Below are 17,494 nucleotides of genomic sequence, written 5' to 3' on the forward strand. Positions count from 1 at the left end.
TGGAGAAAGAGGTGCAGGGGAAGGTGAGGCTGCTGGAGGGCAGCATTCGGGGTGCTCCCTGTCTCTGTCCTGGTTCTGCAGCTCCGGGGAAGTCCTGTGGCTGGAGGAGCAGCCAGGCTCCCACACAGTGTTGGCTTTGCAAAGGCTCTGCGGGAAGCTGGGCAGCTGCAGGGGTCTGAAGGTGGCACCCAGAAGGCTGGGGGCCGAGAGACCCCCAGCTCTCCTAAGTTGGTGTCTTCTGACTTGAAGGGGATGAGAGAGCCCAGGTGGTTTAGGGCTGATGAACCACATGGCATAGACCTGCCTGCACACAGAGCTCAGCAGGGATCTGAACCCCGCTCTCCAGAGCCTGAGGCAGGAGGATGAGCTGAGCCTGAGGCCAGCCATGGAACTCAGGCAGAGATGGCAGAAGCTTTGACCGTTTCTAGTTCCCCACTGGGCGTCAGGAGGCCCAAGTGAACAGCTGCTGTGCTTTTTCTTGTTTTATTTTTATTTTGTTTTGTCTTTTAGCAAAAGCAGTTTAAATCCCTCACTGCCTTTTCAGAAGGAAACAAAACTCGTGCTGTTAGCAGTCATAGGTTGGGGCCCAGGCGCCTGTTTATCCTCTGTCCCTCTGTGGTGACCCCAACCGTTTTGTTTTCTCATCTACTTTACTCCTGGAGAGGTCGTGGCAAAGGTGTCCTTGCTGCGATGATGGCCTGGTGGTCAGTTACATGGCCCGGGAGGGTGAGCAGGTAGGAAGGATGCGTCCCGTGCTTTCAGTGAAGCCAGGACAGCACCCGTGCCCGGTCCTCGAGGTAAGCTCCGTCCACTCCAGGTGCTTCCTGAGTGCCTGGCTGCAGACCCGGAGCCCCTGGCCCTGTAAGTGACCCCTGCTGGAGGCCTCACCCTGCCTCCAGTGCTCCCCCAGGACACTCCTCCCTGCTCCTGCCAGCGCAGTCTCACAGGCTGCCCCAGAAGTTAGCTCCTGTGGGCGGGAAATGGCCCCAGTTTCCCTTTGCACACCTCGCCTTCCAGGGCTCCCCTGCTGGTCGGGTCTGCCCCATCATTCCCACCCAGCTCACAGCTTTCAGCATCAGAGAAGGAACCCAGAGAGGCACTGGAAACATCCTGGGTCCAAGCCACCCAAGAAACTGCCAGATGTGACCCCAAAACTGTGCCTGAGACCCTCCCCAGAGAGACCCTTGCTGGCCTCAGGCCTCCCTTTACTGGGCCCTCAGGAACACTCCTGTCCTACCCTGGTGTTCTACCCAGCATCCAAGCTGAGATCAAAATGTTACAGAAGCTGAGTGAGTTAGAAATGTTATAGGCAGTCACACAGGGCTGGGCCCTCAAAGGAGCAAGAGCAGAAGTTCAGATACCCTGCAGCCTTGGAAGAGACAATCACCTGCTGTGGGTCAGATTGCAAGACAAAAGGCAAAGCAAACAGAACCACACCCTCAGGCTCCACAGTCCAAGTAGTTCTCCATCACCCTGAGGAAGTCAGGAGACATCATCACACCCCCTACAGGACAGTCACTGCTGCTAAGCTTGGGTGCTTACTGCATGACTGGCTCCCCCATTGGCTCCTAATTTAATCAATTTTACCTGAGCAATTAATCTTATTGGTTGGCCACAGTTCTGTCCCATCTTCTGCTCACTTTGCAAATTTCCATTTTTCCCTACCTTTGACACATTTAACCTCATGATTTTACTCTATAAAAATCCTTAGAAAAGACAGAGTCCCTGGCAACCCACTCGGACCCCTTCTGTCTCTCTCAGACAGAAGCTTTCTTTCTCTCAATAAATGTATTCCACTCTTAACCTCCATTGTTCCTAAAATTCATTCTTCGATTTTGGAGAACACGAACTCATACCAGACACAGTAGGTTGGGAGTTTCATTCCCCGGTATCAAAAATTTACAGTGAATGTTTACTAGGATTTTTTTCCCAAAAAACAATTATACAAAAAGACACTTTGCTATCAAGCGCCTTCAAAGTGCTCCCCTGGCTTCACACACACTTAGTCCATTGCTGCGCTTGGGTGAGGATACTTGGCACTGTCCACGCCCCTCCTGGTCACAGGAGCATCTTTGTCTCCCCCTCAGGCTCTCGGGCAGGATGATGGTGTCAGAAACCCACGTGGAGTTGTGTCAGTCAATTACCAAACATCATGCCAACTGTCGATGTATCTGACTGACGGCAGCGGTGATGCCTAGGAGCAAAAGGGGGCACAGGAGGGAAGAGAAATTCAAGAGGTTCAATTTACAGACACAGGAGATGGTACACGGAGAGACGGATTCCACCCACACAGAAACCCCACCAGGGAAGGGCCCGCTGCTCCCGCGGCCGGGCAAGGGGCACCTTTGCGCCCAGCTGCAGCCCCGTCCTCTTGGTGTCTGCCAGTCAGGGCACCTCTGTTTAACCCAGACAAGGAACTGAGCTGTGTGAGACTGCCAAGCAGCCCAGCCCTGCACCCTGGAGCTCCAACCTGCGCCTGTGTCTGCCTGCAGCAGGACTCTCAGTGCGCCCGGGGAGTGTCCCTCCTCCTTGCCACCACTCCACCAGGCAGGGTGGTGTCGCCCCCAGACAACCAGAACGCCTCCCACACGACCATCCTGGGAGCTCTACAAGCTGTAAGGTCCACTGGCAACTGTCCAAGGCCAGAATGAAACAGCCCGGCTTCCCAAGGCACTCACAAGACCCGGATTATGGGACAGAGCCCCAGTATGTGTGGAGAGCTGGCCTGACGCCAACGCCCCACGGACTGCACCAATGGCCAGGGTCCACCAGGGCCCTTGGGAAAGCGCCCTGCAGCACTGAAGTGGGTGCAGCCCAGCAACTGCCTTCAGTGGTTTGCAAAAGAATAGATTTACACAGGACTCAAAGGTGTAGGATTACTTTATAACATTCACACAAAACTCAAATGCAGAAGAGTACAAGAGATTTGTCCACATGCAGGAGACCCAAAGAATCCAGCTGAGGGCCCAGATCGTATGGCAGTGTCTCCCATGAACCCAGCCAAAGGCCAGAGCCCACGGCAAGAGCTCATGAAAGTCCATTATCAAGGATCTGCCCCAGGAAGGCCCAAAAGCTGGTGGTAAAAGCCAAGGGCATCTAAGTACTGGCCAGGGGTCTCCTCCTGATCCCTGAGTAAGGATCCATGTTGTTACCCAGAACCCTGAAGAAAGTGAGAGGAAGCTTTGAGAGGTCCCAGGAGATAACTTTCCTAGTACAGCCCAGGAAGGGCCACCCTGGAGGCAGGACCATGAGCAACACACCTGAGACGTCGCCAGGGGTCAGTGTGATGGAGCTCCAGAGAGAAAAGTGAAGGGGGAAGGGCAGCCATTCTCAGCCATCCACAGCATTTCCCAGCATGCAGATTTCTGGCCTCCCGTCCCAGGGTTTCTTGCCCAGCCAGGACGAGACTGGCCTCAGGGGCTGCATTTTAGCAGAGGCTCCCAAGTGGAGTCCAGGCTTCTGGTCTGCAGCCCACGCCTTGAGGATGGCTGCTCACACAGAGCTTCTGCACCCAGTGCAGACTCCTGTTTAGCTGCTCAAGGTGGGATTGGTGGGTTCAGAGCACAAAGATCCCCACAGCTCCCTGGGAACTGTCCCAGGAAGGCAAGTAGCAGAATTGCTACAATTTTACTCTAAGAAAGTCTGTTTTTAACATACAAATGACATTATCCATGGGTATCACTCTACTGGACCGCTGTATCTTTAATACCATGAGAAGTTTTAAGCATGCACAAAAGCACGATCACTAACAGTGTCCTGCAGCCCACTGCACCCTCGGCCCCAGCACCTACTTCTCCCCTCTCCCTGTCTCACTAGGTTACCTGGATGCGCATCTCCGACTCCGATCATTTCTTCTGTGAACAGATCTGCTTACCAGGTGTGCATTCCTTAAGAGAGAGCTCAGGATGAGGGCTGAGCTCTAGGGTGTCCCCCCAAACGTGTCAGGTGTGTGGCAGGCACGGGACCAAATGGCACAGTGTTGTCAGTGTTTATCCACCAGGGAGCAGTGTGGCGCTGGGAGGTGGGGCCTGGTCCACAGAGGGGGTGAGCAGAATCGGTGAATCTCTCCCTGGCTCCTCTCTCTCTCCTTCCTGACTTCCAGGATGAGGGCAGCTGTCCCCCAGCCAGCCCCTCCACCGCACACTTAATGCCTTGGAGCCCCCAACCGAGGACTGAGAATGTGATCCAGAATAACACCCTCTGCCGATAAGCTGTCAGTGAGAGTGTCCCAGTGACAAGAAAGTGACTCAAACATCAAGATTATTATTCTAATACTATTCATCTCACTATTATTTCAAGCTAAAACTCAGAAGGAGGGAAGCAAGGAGAATGCAGCAGAGCCCCGGGCTGGACCTGGGGAGAGGACACCTCTCTCACTCTTGGGTGGGTCCCACTGCTCAGACCTAGACATTTTGTTTTCTTTTCCCAGTACTGAGGATCACACTCAGAGCCTCATGCTTGCTGGGCAAGTGCTGTCCCCCAATGAATGCTGAAAGCTGGCCAGGACCAAAGAATCCAAGAAGAAGGGGGCCAGGGCTGGGCAACCCCTGACCTGTTACTGTTCCACACTGGGGGACCAGGTAGGGGAGGCACCATCTCCCAGTCTCACTGTCAGCACACTCTGTGGCTCAGACCCCAAACAAGGACGTCCACACAGGAAAGCGGCCCAGGGAAGTTAACACACCGGTCGAAGCTATGCTTGTGTGTCAACAGATCCTGGAACAGAGGCTTTACCCAGGTAGGTAATCAGCCAGGTGAGCTGTGAGCAGACACAGGCAGCCCAGTTAGCCCAGTGTCTTAGGTACATTTTACTCATTGCTGAGACAAAATACCTGAAGCTCAAAGTTGGGAAAGGAAAGGTTTATTTCCTATAGTTTTGAAAGGTTTCAGTCCACACTCAGGTGGCTCCAAGGCAGGGTAACACGGTGGGCCCGCAGCTCATGGCAGCTGCAAACAGCAAAGCAGAAACCAGCAAGAGAGCCAGACATACTTCTTCCTGCCATTACATTACATCCTGGCTCCACCCCTAGGCCAGTGTAGCACTCACACCATCAATCCAAGCACTAGACAATGAACCAATAACAAATGCATTAATGCAAATGCATGAGGCCTGGAAGCCACCAACATAAACCATGACATTCCATCCCTGGCCCCTAGGACTCATGTACATCCTTTATACAAAAAACCTGTAGCCCATCTCCAAGAGTTGCTAAAGTCCGAACAGTTTCAGCATTGCTGAAAAGTCCAAGTCCCAAGTCTCCAAGATCTATAGTAAAATGCTAACTGTAACCTCCTGTACAAATGAAACAAGGTTAAACATTTCTGACATGCCAAGGCACAAGATAAACATTATCATTCCAAAAGTTACAAACAGGGAATATAAAGCATTGGAAACAAAGCAAGCCCAACAGCCAGCAGGACAAACATTAAGTCCTAGAGAGTTCCATGCTCAGCATCTGAAACAATCTAGTTGCAAGCTCCAAAAGGCTTGGGTGATTCTACCCTATGGCACCTCCAGGGATATCAGCTCCCGCAGCTCCTCCCTTAAACCCTCTCTGCTTACTTCTTGCAGCTTTCCTTGGATGATTCACGTTCCTAGCTTTTCTAAACTTTTGCGGTCTCCCTTGCACCTTTGGCCTAACCCTTTCATCTTTACAAACTGCCCTCTCAGGGGCACACTGCTTGGCCTCCCAGGCCCTTTGCAATCGAGGTGGAAGCCCTCTTACCCTCAGAATTTGTGCATTTTCCTTGCATCTAAAATCAGCACGATGTGAATGCCACCCAGGTTTGCTGCCATCTGTAGCAGCAGCCAGGCTTTTCTCTCTCTTGGCTGTAGGGGTCAATTGCCTGGATCATTGGGCTCTGTGAACCAGATGGTGAAAAAAAGCTTCTCTATGCTGCCATCATTCTGGAATCTCATGTGGCTTCCATCGACATTCTGGATCCTGGTACACTGCAGCTTTCTCCTCTGAGCAAATTCTTTCATTTTTGCAATTTTGAGGCTGCAAAGGGTGGGGACCCACTGTTTCCTGAGAAGTCCTGGTGCCATCTTTCTTATCTCTCTGTTTCTTCTTCCCAATCAAAGTCTCACTTTGAATTTTACAATCCACAGCTTTACTGGAGTTTTCTTTCTGGCCAAACTCACAGTATTGTAAATGATTTTGCTGGGCTCTTTGCTCTTGATTTGCAACATAAAGCTGGCTAAAAGCCCCCAACAATAGCCATGCCACAGCCGCAACATTTGACTGCCTTGAAATTTCCTTTTCCAGATTAATCAGTCCATTGCCCTTTGTCTCAGTCACAGGCAAAGTCTCCAGGCATGAGCAATATGCAGACAAACTTTCTGACAAGCCTTAACATACATCGTGGGGAGTCCAACAACCAATGCAGTCCTTCTTCCCAGCAGAAACCTCACAAGCCTGGTCTTTACCATGAGGCTTTCTATCAGCCTTCTGGTCTCCTGAGCTCTGACCAGAATCTCCTCTACAGAACAGCCTAAGCTGCCTCAGCTCTAGACATCCAGGCAATATGTCTGAACCTTTCCAAACTGTGCCCACAAGCCATTTCCAAAGCCTCTGGAAAAACATGGTCAGGTATAGTCACAGCAACGACCCCACTCCTCGGTACCAAATTCTGTCTTACTTACTTTTTACTTGTTTCTGGGACAAAATACCTGAAGCCCAAAGTTGGGAAAGGAAAGTTATATTCCTTATAGATTTTGGAGGTTTCAGTCCATACTCAGTTGGCTCCAAGGCAGGCTGGCATGGCAGGGCCGCAGCTCATGGCAGCTGCAAACTGCAAGGTAGAATCCCGAAAGAGAGCCAGACACACTTTCTTCCTGCCATTACATCACATCCTTGCTGCACCCCTAGGCCAGTGTAGCACTCACACCCCCAATCCAAGTGCTAGACAATGAACCAGTCACAAATGCATAATGCAAATGCATGAGGCCTGGGGCCACAAAATAAACCATGACACCCAGAAAACAGAACACTGGGTTCCACAAACACTTCCCTTACTGTTCTATATAGATTTTCTCTTTAGCATGATAGTATCCAGCTTTGCATCTCAGTACCTTTGCCTGAGGGATACAAGAAGCAATCTTTATGCTTACATACTTGGTACAAGAAAGGTAAGAGGTGTGCATGAGTGTAAAATTCTCAAACTGTCCTAGACAAATATAGTAATGCACGACAGGGGGACTGGGTGGTCCATGCCTCAGGATGGACAAAGACAGTGACACTCTTGGCTGGCCATTTTTTATTGGGTGTGCACAATAATTGCAAGGATCATCAGATGACTCAGGGGTGGCAGTGATCCTAAGCTGATGAGGACCTTATGTTGATGAGGATCAGTTTGGGTGACTCAGAGGGCAGCGGTGACATTATGCTGACGTAATCTTGCCGTGGAGTGTGATAGCATCATGTGACCACTGAGGTGTTCATTAAAGTCTCCAGGCTCAAGCCTCAATTTATAATTAAACCAGGATATTCATCCATGCAATGCTCCATCTAACAGGTTCTACATGTGTTTACCTGAGCATCACAGAGGGTATAGTACACCCATACCACTCCTGCATTTGTTTTCTTTAGAGTTTTTTCTTTTGATTTTTCTGGTAGAAGAAGCCTAGTTCAGTCCAGTGGCACATAAAAAAAAAAAAACATATATTCATTCTTTTACAAGTGTTTATGTAGGGATCTTTTACTGTTCTTGGGTAGATACCTAGAAATGGAATCGTTGAGTCATGTGGTAAATCTATGTATAACAGTTTAAGGATTTGTCAAATTTGTTCCCATTTTTAGGACAAGATGGAGTAGATTCTCTTCTGGTTTTTCCTGCTAAATACAGCAGGATGTTACAACAAATGGAAAACAGCAGGCAGACTGACTCTCAGGATAAACAGAACACTATGCCTGCGAGTTCTCTAGGATCTGTTTGTCTCACATCTATGCAAATTGGTATGGGAAAAGCCAACAACCTGGAAAATCCACCATGCAGACAATTTTGTAAATCTCATTTAAAGGATTGTGAATGGGACATCCTGAGAAGATATAAAACCTTAATAAGGTCTCTGTCTATTACAGGCAAACACCACAGGGAAAGAACTCTCCCACCATCATACATAGGATGAGCGGGGTACTTGCACATGACAGTTCAGTTGTCCAAAGTCCCCTCTGCACTGCCCCCATGGCTGAAAAACCACGTGGCAGCCTGGACTACATCCCTGCCTGGTGGCACCAAACCCCCTCCTTCCCATGTCTCTAAAGACCAAGACAGGAGCTGAAGTGAGCAGCTTTGCATCTTCCCAGCCAACATGAGTCAGCAGAGGCCTGGGGAGGACCCTGGGCTTCTGCAGAGTGAGGCAGGGCCTCTTTTATCCAGTGATACAATGTCAGAGAACACTTGTAACTCAGATTTAAATAAGACCCGGGCTCTGATCCCACAATATCCAAGATGGCCAGGATACAAGTGAAAAATCACTTGTTATAACAAGAATTATGGAAATTCCAAACTGAATAAGACGAGACAATTAACAACATCACTACCCTAGATGACCCAGATGATAGACTTATCTGACACATTTAATTAAGGAGACAAGTATTTTAATGCCTATATTAAAATAATTCAACAAGCAATGAAAAACTCTCGTGAAACAAATGAAAAACATAAAGTTTTAGCAAAGAAAGAAGATATGAAAAGTAACCAAATAAAAAGAGCCCAACATGGTGGCATGTACCTGTCATTCCAACACCCTGGAAGCTGAGGCAGGAGGATTGCCACCAGTTCTAGAGCAGCCTTGACAATATAGTGAGTTCAAGGCCATCCTGGACCATATAGTGAGGTCCTGTCTTTAAAAGAAAAAAGAAAGAAACAGAAACCATTGAAACCACTGTCTATCCTAAGATCATTATTATTTACTCTTGGATTTTCTTCTAATAGTTTTATAATTTTAGCTCTTACATTTATGTCTATGACAAATTTTGAGTTAATTTTTGACTGCGGTATGAGGTAAGGGTCCAGATGTACTCTTCTGCAGGTAGAGAACCCCTTGCCCCAGTGCCACTTGTTAAAAAGTGTCCTCCCCACCTTGAATTGCCTTTCTGAACACTAACAGATCATAGCAGACTATAAGCATAGTTAAGTGATAGACTGGTTACCCTGAATACCAGCACCATGAAGTAAAAAAGAAAAGAGCACATGAAAATTAACTGGCCATAAGTCAATTGTTTTGCGCTGACTTATGGGCCCGGCATTAGGTCAGTGCTATGCTGTCTGATTACTGCAGGTCTGCGGTAACTTTTGAAATTTAGAAGTATAAATCCAGGGCTGGGGATTTAGTTCAGTGACATAAGTACCTGCCTTGCAAGCAGGCGGTCGTGAGTTTGATCCCCGGTACCGATAAAAATGAAAAAGACGAAAAAAAAAAGAAGTGTAAATCCTACGTTGTTCTTTTTTAGGACTGTGTTGACTATTCTAGGTCTTAAAATTTACCTGTGTGTTGGGAGCCGCAGCCCCGAGCCCGGTCGCCTTACTTGGCGGACGTGAGGCCTGTAGGAAAGAGCAAAGCCTGAGCTAGATTACCCCTCCCATCGAGTGTGTTAGTTTCCTGCTTACCGCGTAAACAACCCGCTCAATAATATGTTAGCCAATCAGCTTGCCTTGCTTACTTTAATATGATTGGACACTGTATCCGTATATATACTGGTGCCACCCCTGGGGGGAAGTAGAAGCCCGGAAGGAGCCGCGGAGAGCGGACCGGTAGAGGCTTCGGAGCGAAGCCCGAAAAGAGCCGCGGAGAGCGGACCGGTAGAGGCTTCGGAGCGAAGCCCGGAAGGAGCCGCGGGGAGCGGACCAGAGGAGGCTTCGGCTGAGAGCGATCCCAGGGCAGGCTGTACGGAGAGAAAATAAAAGAAAAGGTTGTCCACTGCCAGACTTTGTCGTGTGTCCTTCCTGCCGGCCGGAAGCGACATCGACACCTGTGAATTTTAGGATCACTTGACAATTTCTGAATGGAAATTAAAACAGCTGGGATCTTGACAGGAAATGCATTGAAGATCTAGACCAGTTGGGCAAGTACTCCATGATCAAAAATCTCACAAATATCACAAGAAAGAGAAGGAATGCTGTAAGCAGGACAAAAGAAAATGTTGCTTGACAAAGTAATGCTGTGCTTTGCCATCACGCTTTGGATTCAGGCTTTTCATACAGATAACTAGCTTCACCTTGCTTTTTAGTGCTTCATCTGAGGGGGAATCTAAGGAGTCAAGCTTTAGAAGAGAAATGGCTCTCATAAAAATCTCCAGCATAGAGTTGGAGATTTAGCTCAGTGGCATAAGTGCCTGCCTGGCAAGCGTCAGGCCCTGGGTTCAATCCTGGTACAAAAAAAAAAGTTTAAAAAATCTCCAGCATAAACCACAAACAAGTTTTTCTTTCTTTTTAAGTTTTTCTGATAATAGCATCAAAGCTTGAGCAAAGAGGAAAGCAAGCATGTTCTCAACTAGATAACACTGCAGCACAACTTGAGAACATGCTCATTAGTGAAACAAGTAAGACACACATGTGTAAGCATCGTATCGTCTCAGTGTGAGAAGCTGAAGGAAAAACAGGTATATATGTGTGTGCGTGTGTGTGTGTGTGTGTGTGTCTAGAAAAATAGTTAAGAGAGTTACGCTACTGATTTCTCTGAGTTCACCGAAGAGAAAGGCTTGTGCTGCTGTTGTTCAGACAATGGATGCAGATGTCTTGTGCTCTGGGTGACTGATTTGGGGATGACAATGTGCAATGTATGTGCCATTGTTACCTGATACAAGTTTTTTGAAATTTTGTTTTCTTTTTCTTTTCTTTTCTTTCTTTCTTTTTCTTTTTTCTTTTGTTCTATTTTATGCTTGAAATAAAAAGCATTGGCAGGGACAAAAACAGTAACACTGCAACAAAAGCCCAGCCGCTAAAAACATGTAGTTCATGTACTTGAAAAAGCAACAAACTTCATGCTTAGAATATTTTAACTTGAAACTAGATTTGAGGATATGATGTTTTAGAAGATTCAACAGGGAAACACACAGAGTCTGTACACGCACTCAAGCGGTTTGCAGAGCTAGTACTGTCTGGAAGCTACACCCCACTCTGAGCACCCCTTGGGCTTGCAGAAGCCGAAGTAACTTGCATTAATCTCATGGTGGCTCAGTAAATGTAGCATCCAGCATTTACACAAGTTTCTGATGCGTACATGTTTTGGCAGACTGCATATTCACAACGCCATCAGAGATCCACTTTGATCAGCACCGAGTCCTTCCTGTCTGGACCCAGCTCTACCTTGAGGAGGAGAGTGACTGCCTGCATCTTGGCTTCAGGGCAAAGGGAGACACAGCAGCCACTTGCTTCCCAGGTATTCTGATGTCTGTACTGGCTCCTCATAGTCACGAAACTCTAAGTCCTAAGTGTTGAAAAAGATAAAAGACTTCAGGTGACCTGTGATTTCGCTCCGGTTTCCACACCAAAACTTTTACACCACTTATAACATTACTTGCAATAGGCTTTGTCCAAAAAAAAATTTTTTTAAATGCAAGCAAACACATCTGTTAATTTTCACTTAGTCTAAACAACTCAAAAATAAAAAATAAATTAAAAGTACATAAATTTTCCTAACATAAAACTTAGTTTTCACATCACTTAAAGCGTAAATTGTTCAAGCATGGGACTTGTGCTGTGGGGGGTACACACTACTGCTTGGCTGGAACAAGCAGCTAAGCAAGACTGTAAACTCAGCACCAGTAATCCACTAGAGGAATGAAGTTTAAAATAAGGAAGATGCTTATTTGAAAAGGGGAAAGAGGACAAGACAGACAGCCACCCAGAAGTCAGGCAGGGCTGGAAAGGTGGACACGCTGACCCCCAGTGCCTGGCTCCTTTCACTCAGACTGCTGACTCGTTCCCTTGCAGGGACACGTGGAATTTGTCACAACCCGATTGGCTCTCTGGCCGTCTTCACCCCTACCCTGGCGCCTGTGCCTACGTTCTTTCTGGTCACTGATTCCTTCCTGCCCTTTTGTGGTAGACAAGGTGGGCGGGACCTTAGAGAAAGGCAGTTTAGAGTTTATGATCAAGTAGAGGGGAATGTGTGCATTTATAGCAGTAACTTAGGGACCCTGGAATGACTATACATACATAAAGAAATGTGCGGGTCTGTGTCTCTTTATACTAAATCCGAGTTTTTAAGCAGCTGCCCTTTGTCTCCTTTGCATTTTATTGGAGGGCGCTGAGGGGCTGGTTACCCTGCTGTGGGGAACCATTCAGGCTGCTTCAAAGCTCAGGGGCATCTGAGGACACCTGAGGAGGTGACCCTGCTTGTCTAGCACAGGTGCACAGTGGGATACAGTATACACGCATGCACTGGCTACAGCACCATGTAAGAATGTAAACATGAGAGAGCAACCTGTGTGAGAATTACAAAGAAAGATGCACCCTGGTGCTCTGCTCTCCATGCCTGCTGATGTCTTGCAAATGTGCATTCATTAATCTTGGGCCCCTAAGCAGGCCAACAACTGGCCTGGTCAGCAGGATATTGAGGTGAGTGGTCCTGTGGAGGCTGGGGAAACAGGGCCTGAAGGCAAGGGAGAATAGGTGACGAAGGGAACAGGTGACGAAGGACTCAGCCTCACTATGGCTCCCCTTAGCCACTTGCTTGGCAGCTTGAAAGGCCCTAGAGGACTGGGAAACAGTGCATTGGGACCCCAGGGATTCTTTGCACCTTGGAAGGAATAGACAGGGAAATTCCTCCCTCACCATGAAACAGCAGAGCAGGCCTCTTGGCTGCTTTTCACCCTTTTCTGCCATGTGTATGAAGAGCCTGCTGGCCTTGCCCAGCAATGAGACCAGCTGCAGCACATAGAGGAGGCCCTGGGCAATGGTTGGCTGCTGAGGAGCTCAGGTTTTGAGACCCTGTGCCTCTTCCAAAAGTATCTCCAGAAGCCTAAGTCCTCCTGTTGCAGAAAAGCCCGGCGAAATCCCCTGGGTTTTCATGTAGGCCTGCTATTCATCAAAAAGTGTAGCTAGAGGAATCTGGAGCCAGGGAGGAGGACTAGGAGTGCCGCCTGTCTCTACCCAGTGCACAATATGCATGACATGCACAGGTGAGGACCTGCGATGGCTCATATGAGGGACGTGGTCAGGTTGAGCAGGCCAGCTGGCACGTTAAGGTCAGCGGCAGCCCCTCCAGCCCCCTTTACAGCTCACCCGATCCGCAGTGCTGTGGATGCCTTGGCCAGGTGGGGAGACGTGAAGTGAAAAGCCAAGGAGGAGAGGTTTGGGAGAACTGTACCAGCAAAGAGAGAGGGACAGGGCTGCTGGGGGAGGGAGCCACCCCCCAAGGACAGGGCTGAGGCCACTGAAGGTCGATCAGTGCCAGGTCTGGATGGACCTACTGGCTGCCACTGTGGCCACAGATAGGTTAGACAAACAGCTGTAGGATGTGTCGCTGATCTGTGGAGTCAGTGATGCCTCCAGGAGCCACAGCGGCCAATGGACCTGGGCCAGAGGGCAAAGCAGCCCCAGTTAAACAGAAAAAAAAGAGACACCGGCCTCCTTTTACCCTGAATAGGAGCAAGCTGAGGAACCACGAGTCTTGGAATTCCTAGGAGACCAGAGGCCACATGTGGAATTAACTATTTACTGGCGACTGTGTGTATCGGGTGCTTGTATGATGTTTATGTTTCTCCAGTTGCTGAATACAAACCGGGGGTGGACGTACTGACTGCTGTTCGGCTCACCACACAGGGAGAATTCCAGTTATGTATTTTCATGGTGAAAAGCAGAGTCTGAGGACATCTACCCCACGCACTGCTGACTCTCCCACAGGTCGCATGGGTTGTGTGCGTGAAGCAGCACCAGCTGCCTGGAGACCCTGAGGAGACTGAACAGACTGTCTTGAAATTGGAAAAAGCAGGGGTGAGTCTCCCTGCTTTGCAGTATGTTCCATGTGAGAGCTGGCTGGGTCCTGGTGAATGACTATAAAGACTCACCCCGAGGCTAGCAGCCAGGACCAATTTGGCCTCACCCAGGAGGGCAGCCAATGGCCCTTCCACATGTTGCCACTGGGCTATTTGCTTAGCCCAGCTTTGTGTCCTGGCCTGGTGACCCAGGACTGGCCAGGTAGGCCAAGCTGCACTCTGTGCCACTGATGACATTGTGTTAACTTGATTGCCTTACAGATTTGGAAGCTGGACCCCAGCAATCCTCCTGCCTCAGCCTCCTGAGTGCAGGGATTATAGACAGGCACAGCCACAACTGGCTATGGGAGCATTTTACCCATACCAACACGTTCTCCGAAACCTCAATGAAAGCTGCTTGTCCAAACTAACTAACAAGCATCTGCCCTATTAAACAAGAGACATCAGCGCTGGGGATTTAGCTCAGAGGCATAAGCACCTGCCTTGCAGGTGCAAAGTCATGAGTTCGATCCCCAGTACCAAAAAATAAAGATAAAGAGTAAACAATACAGCACCAATGCAGCCAAAGCCAGAGGCTGTCCCTTGACTTCTTTCCAGTTCTTTCCACCTGCAAGAACATTTGCAGCTCAAATAAGTGCAACTCATGCACCATGCAGATGCCCCACATTGAAGTGGTGGGGTCACACCTTTGAACTGCACATATCTGTGTTCTCTCTGCATGTCTGATTACTTTCTGAGTATCCTTCAGAAGGAGCATGATGAAGGAAACCCATCCACCACCCACAACCACTCCACTGAGTATGGAATAGCACCACCAGAGGTGGAAGAAATTTAGATGCAGTGAGAACAGGAAGACGAGACACAGGCCCACACTCGGAGGCACTGTCATGCTCAGAAACTCCCCACGGGTGCACAGATGGCCACAGGGAGAGGCCTCTCACAGCACCGTCTCGGATCAGAAGAGCCACTCCGCACCCATCACCCCAGAAGGTGGCAAGCAGCATGCTGTAAGCCTGGGCTGTATTTGTGTGCTCTGGATCTTACCAACTCTGCAGCTCCAATCATGCCTGCAAAGGCTGCACCAGTCCATCCCAGTCCAGCTACCTCACCTCATGAGAACAGCACTTCCTGCTCAGCACCCCTAGGTAGACACATTCTGTCTCTCAACATACTGAGGCCCAGTTACCGCCTTTCCCATGGCTCCAGGCCATTAGACAGACATTCCCAAGCCACAGCAGCACAGTGCTCCAGGACTACAGCAGCCCCTCCAGAAGCAAACCACCCTCCTGTCTGAGCAGCCTTGAAAGCTTCTTCACTGATGGCTCCATGCTGTTCACTAAAGTCTTGAGCAGTTCTCCCACTCCTCACTGGGTGTCAAGAGCCACTGGCTGGCAGCTGGCGTGCTGATGGGCCAGGCTGACCAGGAAGACCTGAGATCTCGGCCTCCAGTTCCCTTCCTTTGTCACACAGTTCCCTTTCTGGCACCTCGTTCCCCACCGTCCACCTCGACCTCTCCTCTCCAGGGTGCCAATAACTTCGCCTACTATCATCTTGGTAATACTTGAAAGGAATTCCTACTTTCTTTCATCTGTTAATTATTCAGTTGCTAAAACACAGAAATACACTTGAATTTTGTATATCTTCGTCATCCCAGCACACAGGAGGCTGAGGCAGGGGAATCACCATGAGTTCAAAGCCAGCCTGGGCTACGTAGAGAGGGCAAGGCCAGCCTGAACACAGTGAGATGCTGTCTCAATAAACCAAAACAAAAATCTTCTCCCTCAAGTTGAATACATTCTCCCTATTTATAATTGTTGAGAGTTTTTGTCACGGTTTTCTTCTCTATGTATTTTTGTTTATTTTAGATATATCTCATTAGTCCTATTAATTTGATAAAGCATTACCTGTAGTGGAGACATTTCACTCCACTCCACTCCATGTGTATGACATTTTGACCACAGCCACTCTCCAATACTGTCTCTTACACCTTCTCTCCCCTTCCTCTTATCACTTTCCTCCTATCCAGGCACAGCCACACACGCTGTAATCCCAGCATCCGAGAGGCTGAGGCAGGAGGATCACTGTGCATTCAAGGCCGGCCTGGGCTACATAGTAAATTCAAGGACAGCTTGCATTACCTAGAGACACCCTGTCTCCATACCAAATTTTCTCCTTCCTAATTTCATGTCATTCTTTTTAGAGTCCACATATTAGTAGACATGTGGTACTTGTCTTTTCTGGGTTTGGCTTATTTTGCTTAACACGATGGTCTCCAGTTCAAACCATCTCCCTGAAAAATGGCATGATGTTCAATATTCATTATGGATAATTAATAAACACTTTATCTTTATGTATACAGATCACATTTTCCATATCTGGGTCTCTGGCGACAGGTACCCAGGCTGGTTCCACCTCTCAAGTGCTGGAGTCCTGCCCTGGTGGCTGTGCATGTATCCCTGTGATGTGCTGATTTAAATTCACTTGGGTGTAAACCAAGGTGGCTGCCTCACATGACAGCTCTATTTTGACTTTTTTGAGGAACCACCATGCTAATTTGCACAGCAGCTATAGTAATTTACATTCCCACCAGCAGGGTAGGAAGGTCCTGCTTCCTCTGCCTCCCCTAAGCACTCACTGGTTTTCAGACCTTAATGGCCAACCCGGCCCGAATGAGATGCAGTCTCATGCAGTTCTGAGCTGCGTTCTCCAATCGCTAAATATGCTGGACTTTTTCAATGCACTTTTGGCCATTCGTAGTTTTTCTTTTGAGAAGAGACTGTTTGTTTCATTTGCCCATTTACTGATGAGGCTCTTTGACATTTGGGTGTTAAAGTTTCTGAGTTCTTTATATGGCCTAGATGTTAATCCCCTAGGGTAGAGGACAAAGATCTCCCATGCATTGAGCCATCTCTTCACTGTTAGTTGTGCAGAAGCTTTTTCACGCGGCAGTGTACTACTTGTTGATGCTTGGCAACATTTCCCATGTGGTTGGCGTCCTCTTCAGGAAGTCCATGCCTGTGTCGATGGCTTCACGTGTTTCCCCTGTATTTTGTCCTCACAGTGTCAGAGTTTCACGCCATATGCCTAGGTTTTAGATCCATTTTGAATTCTTTTTTCTTTTTTGTACAGGGTAGGAGAGAGGGACCTGGTTTCAGTCTTCACACATGCAAGTTTTCCCAGCATCATTTGTTAGAGAAGCTGTCCTTTCTGCAACACAGACCCTGGGCTCCCTTGTCAGTCATCAGATGGGGGCTGCGCTGTCTGTCACTGGGCTGCTTCTGCACTGCTCTGTGTATCTGTCTTTGTGCAGTGGTATAACTTAAAATCAGACACTGTGATGCCTCCACCTTTGCTCATTTTGCTTAGGATGGCCTTTGGATATTCTGGGTATTTTATCTTTTCATGTGAATTTTGGGATTTTTTTCTAGTTCTGGAAATAATGTCGTTGGTATTTTGATGAGGATTGCACTGAATCTGTAGAGCACTTGTGGCGATAGCTACCTTCACAGTATAGATTCTGCTGATCTGTGAACACGGGAGTCTCCACC

At 48.4% G+C, this 17,494-nt stretch overlaps 1 long non-coding RNA gene across 1 annotated transcript in view; it reads right to left on the minus strand.

Annotated features, from left to right (window-relative positions):
- Window positions 1–1,869: 1,869 nt before the first annotated feature.
- LOC134473752 (uncharacterized) overlaps window positions 1,870–17,494 on the minus strand; it is a 47,732-nt gene continuing 32,107 nt past the window's right edge. Inside the window, exon 2 of the long non-coding RNA XR_010044170.1 lies at window positions 1,870–2,194. This is a non-coding gene — a long non-coding RNA (uncharacterized LOC134473752). The remainder of the gene's footprint in view (window positions 2,195–17,494) is intronic.

The sequence above is a fragment of the Cavia porcellus genome, unplaced genomic scaffold (assembly GCF_034190915.1).
Source record: "Cavia porcellus strain 051 isolate PalLab524CR breed Dunkin Hartley unplaced genomic scaffold, mCavPor4.1 scaffold_28, whole genome shotgun sequence".
Lineage (NCBI taxonomy): Eukaryota > Metazoa > Chordata > Mammalia > Rodentia > Caviidae > Cavia > Cavia porcellus.